The following is a 6,161-nucleotide window of genomic DNA, read 5'->3' as shown; positions in this document are numbered from 1 at the left end:
CGTCTCACCGCTAGAGAAAATTGTTTCTACGGTGTTAAAAGACCCTCCTCATTATATACTCTCTCGCTCATGTGACAAAAAATAATAAATTTAAAAGCTTGAGTGTCTAAGAGAGTATATAAATTTTATATACTTTTAAAGATATATATTCAAAGCTCCCTGGTTGATCCTGCCAGTAGTCATATGCTTGTCTCAAAGATTAAGCCATGCATGTCTAAGTGCATGCCAAATTAAGGTGAAACCGCGAATGGCTCATTAAATCAGTTATGGTTCCTTAGATCGTACCCACATTTACTTGGATAACTGTGGTAATTCTAGAGCTAATACATGCAAACCAGAGTTCCGACCAGAGATGGAAGGAACGCTTTTATTAGATCAAAACCAATCGGTGGCGGGCTTTGCTCGTCCACCGTTTACTTTGGTGACTCTGAATAACTTTGTGCTGATCGCACGGTCTTCGCGCCGGCGACGCATCTTTCAAATGTCTGCCTTATCAACTGTCGATGGTAGGTTCTGCGCCTACCATGGTTGTAACGGGTAACGGGGAATCAGGGTTCGATTCCGGAGAGGGAGCCTGAGAAACGGCTACCACATCCAAGGAAGGCAGCAGGCGCGCAAATTACCCACTCCCGGCACGGGGAGGTAGTGACGAAAAATAACGATACGGGACTCATCCGAGGCCCCGTAATCGGAATGAGTAGACTTTAAATCCTTTAACGAGGATCAATTGGAGGGCAAGTCTGGTGCCAGCAGCCGCGGTAATTCCAGCTCCAATAGCGTATATTAAAGTTGTTGCGGTTAAAAAGCTCGTAGTTGAATCTGTGTCGCACGCTGTCGGTTCGCCGCTCGCGGTGTTTAACTGACATGCTCGTGAGACGTCCTACCGGTGGGCTTAGCTCCTTCGGGAGCGGTCCAACTAATATCCCATCGCGGTGCTCTTCATTGAGTGTCGAGGTGGGCCGGTACGTTTACTTTGAACAAATTAGAGTGCTTAAAGCAGGCTATCATTTGCCTGAATATTCTGTGCATGGAATCCCTCCATAAATACCATCTGCAACGTCCACGATCGTAGGAGGGGGGAAACGCTTGAGAACTTGTTCTTGAGTAGGCTAACTGCAGCTCTGGGTCTCTCAGATTGGTGCACTGAGAGACGTTTGTGGTAGACTCTGTCTGAGACGACCCATTGTCTCTGGTTGAGATTGTTGTGTCCTAACCGGGGGTTGAGGGTACCCTTCAAAAGACAGGAGTTCCCTCTCGGTTGGAGGGGACAGCGACAGCCTGTTCCGCGTAGTAGTACCTTAGCCCGGGTTAGTGTAGCCGACTAGCTTGGCTGCTTTGTAGCAATGCGTGTAAAAACCGTCTGTTGACCTCATGCTCCAATTGGCAACTGGGTGGGAGGCATGAGGTGGCGGCGGGTTGATGATGTTAAGGCCACAGCTTCTGGAAGGGACCCAACGTAAGATCAATGCCGGAGATGTGGTGATGCTTATGATGGTGGTCTACACATAAACAATAGCCAAAACCCAAAATAAAAATTTTAATGAATATGTCTTCAAATAAAAAGTCAATTCAAGTGTCGCAACAAAAACAGGGTTCCCCACCCGATTCTAATATTCCGTCAAGGAAAACAAAGCCGGTTGGATCTAGTTTAACGAGACAAGATTCCAAATCGAAAATAAAGAAGAAAGGAAAGGAGGTAGAAAAGGAAAAAGATCCTGAGCCTATGGAAACAGAGGCTACGGGATCAAAATCCCTAAAACGAGGGAGAACAGTCTCCGGAGATGGAGAAGAGGAAATATGCAGTAAAAAGAAACCTACTGATGACAATGATAATGACGATAATTACCCAACTAAAGTCAAATTAAAATCGCATGAAGTTCCGGAATTTGTGAGAGGGCACATTTCCTATTTAAGAAAGCAAATAAGATCTGATGAGGAAGCTGAGGAATGTCTCGACACTCTTGAGACTCTTATTTTCCAATTAACCGGACAGTTGAATAAACTAGAAGGAAGGCTGGAAGAAAGAAAGGTGTACACGGCACCTTTCTCGTATGCGGCTGCAGTTGCATCTGCTCCGCAAAAATTATCTGCACCTAAATTGCAAAAACAGGCAATAATAAAACCCCCACAAAAGATTATCTTTGTTAAATCCAAAAGGGAGGGTGAGAGTGTCGAGGAGACCAAGGCTGATCTCATGAAGCATTTTGATCCCCAAGGGGAGGGTGTACAAATCAGAAATATTAAGAAAACTAGAAATGGCATTTTAGTTGAAACTAACTCGGATGAAGATCTGAGGAAGTTTGAACAAAATAAAAAAGTGAGCGAAAGGTTTCTCCTTCAGAAACCTAAAAAGAGATGTCCTAGGATCATTATTTATGATGTTCCAAAGGATGTTTCAGAGATACAGTTGACCGAAGCAGTCTATAAGCAGAATAAGAATCTAAATGATTCATTGGAAAGTTTTTCGCAAAATTTTCAACCGAAATTTAAAACTGGAAAAAGAAACGTAGAATCTGTTAACTGGGTAATAGAGGTGTCCCCAGAGATTCGAAACAAGCTCCTGAAATTAAACAGAATTTATGTTGGTTGGCTAGCGTGTAGAATGCAAGATTATCTTTTGGTTACACGGTGTTTTAAGTGTCAAGGCTATGGGCACATAGCAAAGCATTGTGAAAAAGTTTTGTGTTGTTCTTTCTGTGCAGAAGAGGGACATAAATTTTCGGAATGTCCAAACAAAGATAAATCTAAAAAATGTATTAATTGTCTTAAACAAAAAAGGGATTCCAACCATGATTCCATGGACAAGAAGTGTCCTTCTTATAAACTAGCTCTGGAACGTACAATTAACTCTACTGATTATGGACTGTAGATCAGATCATTATCGTTTCTCAGATAAAATCATTAAAGTGGTGCAGCTAAATGGCCGTAGGGCTGTTAAGGTTATTCCTGAATTAAGAAACATTGCTGTTTCTAATAATATTGACATAATGCTTTTACAGGAACCTTACTCTAAGAATAACAAAATAATTAATTTGGGCAGAGATACAAGGGTCATAAAAGATGACTCTGATTATCCATGGGCGGCGATTGCTGTTTTAAACCCTGAACTTAAAGTATTGAAACTGACCCATCTTTGTAATTCACATTTTGTGATAGCACAGATTGGGGAAGGATCAGAAAAATTATACATTGCAAGTGCTTATTTCCAACTAAGAGATGACATTGAAATGCATCTTGTGAATCTTGAAAGAGTTCTTAATTATATAGGGCGAGAAACACTAGTCGTTGGCTTGGATTCAAACGCCAGATCTCCTTGGTGGGGAGCCTCAAAGAGAGACCAAAAGGGTGGAATGCTTGAAGATTTTATTGCTCAGTGGGGATTAATTGTGATCAACGATCCAAATGACATCCCTACGACAAGTACAGAAGTTGGCGAAGGATATGTTGATGTAACATTATCGACAAACAGAAACTATTATGAATGTATCAACTGGAGGGTCAGGGAAAACTGGACCTCTAGTGATCATAGAGCAATAACTTTTGACATCAGAAGTAAAATTAAGGAAAATATAAAAGCAGGAGAAAGAATAAGGTCTTATGTTACATCTAGAGCAAATTGGGATCTCTTTGACGGCAAACTGCGGGAGTTGTGGAATAATTTAAATCATGAAATAAATTGTAGAAAAGATGTTATTCTGAGAGTGAAGGAGTTAACACATTGCTTAAGAAAAGCATGTAATTTGGCTATACCACTTAAACAAAAAAAAGGGCAAAATCTGTCCCCTGGTGGGATGGAAACTTAACAAATTTAAAAAAGGATGCGTACAGAGCTAGAAGACTCTTTCAAAGAGAGAAGGACATGGAAAGAAGACAAGAATTGTTCAACACTTATAAAAGAACTAAGAATGACTATACAGCTGCCATCAAACAGACTAAGGATGTGAAATGGAAGGAGTTTGCAACGATATCTGGAAATTTAAACCCATGGGGCTTTATATATAAACTACAAACGAATAAGCTAATAAGTAATAGAGTTGTAAGTAATGTGAAGAATAATGATCAATATACTATGGATTGGGATAATACGGCTGAGGTATTGTTGGATCAGTTGTTCCCGATGGATGATGAGTTAAGTGAATCAGATAGTCAGAAAGACATAAGACGTGAAAATTTAAATATACCGCAAGGAGAGACTGAACTTTTCACGGCAGAAGACTTAATTCAAGTACTTAAGAAAGTGAAACCAAATAAGGCTCCTGGGCCAGATAGCTTCACATTAATAATAATTCAAAGAGCTTATCCTATCATTCATGAGGGATTGCTCAATATATATAATAACTGCCTGGAATATTCGGTCTTCCCAAATGAATGGAAAATCGGTAGATTAATCACGATCTTGAAAGGGGAAGATAAAGATCCGACAGAGCCAAAGTCTTTTAGACCTATCTGCCTTCTCCCTTTATTGGGAAAGGTTTTTGAGGCTTTGATACTTAGAAAGCTTAACAACAAGCTGGAACCCTCGTTGTCTCCTAGACAATATGGGTTTCGAAGAGGTAGATCAACAGAAGATGCCATTATTGAATTCAGAAAACACATTACAAACTCTAAAGCTAAATATGTAGTTGCCATCTTTTTGGATATTGAAAAGGCTTTTGATAACGTTTGGTGGCCAAGCGTCATGCAGGGTCTTAGAAATATAGAAAGCCCAGGAAAACTGTATCTCTTAATAAATAACTACCTGAAAGATCGATCTGTTCTGATCAGAGAGGGGTGTAAGGACTATTATAAAAAGATTAATAAGGGGTGCCCACAGGGTTCTGTCCTCGGTCCTGCTTTATGGAATATTATTTTTGATCCAAATTTGAGAGCTCTTGAAGATCTTGAATGTGAAGCTGTTGCTTATGCCGATGATGAAGTTATAATAATTGAAGGTGATTCTAAAAAGCAATTAGAAATAAAGGGACAAAATGCAATAAATATAATAACACAGTGGTGTAATAATAATAAACTGAAACTTGCTCCTAGTAAATGTGTTCAGTTAATGGCTAAGGGCTTTCTTAATAAAAAGGCACCTCCAATAATTAAAATAAACAACAAAAGAATAAAACGAGTGGAAGAGTTTAAATATCTGGGTATAACTTTTGGCTCGGCTGGCTTACAAGGCATAACAGTAACAAAACATATTGCAGAGATTGATAGGAAAACTAGGGCGCTCTTTAGCAGTCTTTCCAGACAGGCAAGAGATGAATGGGGTCTGAGATTTAGTGCTATGAACACTATTTACAAGGGACTTTTTGTTCCTATTGCAACATATGCATCAGGATCCTGGTATGACAGGATCTGTGAAACATCTAAAAATAAATTAATAATGGCACAAAGACACGCTCTGATCAGGGTAACTGGAGCTTATAGAAATTCCTCGGCTCACTCAATGACAGTATTAACGGGAAATCTTCCTATTGATCTGGAATGTGAGAAAAGATCAGCAGGTTATAATATAAGAAAGCATAGAGCCTTTCGCTTACGTAATAATAATTTTGAATTCGATAATTTCCTTGATAATGAATTAAAGAAAGCACAAAATATAGCAAGAAGAAAAGTGTACTCCCTACTTTTGGAGGATTGGCAAGATTGTTGGAACAATTCAAATAAAGGAAGAGAAACTTATAAATATATGCCTGATGTATCTACCAGAATGAAGAGTGTCTGGATTCGACCTAGTCGATGGACTACGCAATTCATTACTGGACATGGCAACTTTAAGACTTTCAGGAGTAGATTCAATATAATACAAGAAGATGAACAAAATTGTACATGTGGTGAGCCGGACTCACCAGAGCATGTTCTGAAGCATTGTGAAAAATATGATTTTATGAGACAGGTTCTTATAAATCATATAGGAAACCAAAGATTTACTGAGCAGGACTTAGTAAGAAAAGAAAATTATGATGCTTTTGAACACTTTGCTGCAACAACTCTGAAATCTAAAGAAGTTCTGGAAACTTTAGAAGATGAACTAGAAAATGAATTATATGATTAATTGATATATTTATTTATTTATTCTATAGCCTATAACATATGTAAAGATAAAGATAAACTGAAATGCTCCTGAAAACTTATTGTATAAGTCCTAATTCCACTGGTATGCTAAAGCGAGGTAC

The sequence above is a fragment of the Leptopilina boulardi genome, unplaced genomic scaffold (assembly GCF_019393585.1).
Source record: "Leptopilina boulardi isolate dan_hultmark-lab unplaced genomic scaffold, ZJU_Lbou_2.1 LbouV2_186, whole genome shotgun sequence".
Classification (NCBI taxonomy): domain Eukaryota; kingdom Metazoa; phylum Arthropoda; class Insecta; order Hymenoptera; family Figitidae; genus Leptopilina; species Leptopilina boulardi.
Note: the sequence above shows the minus strand (reverse complement) of the source record.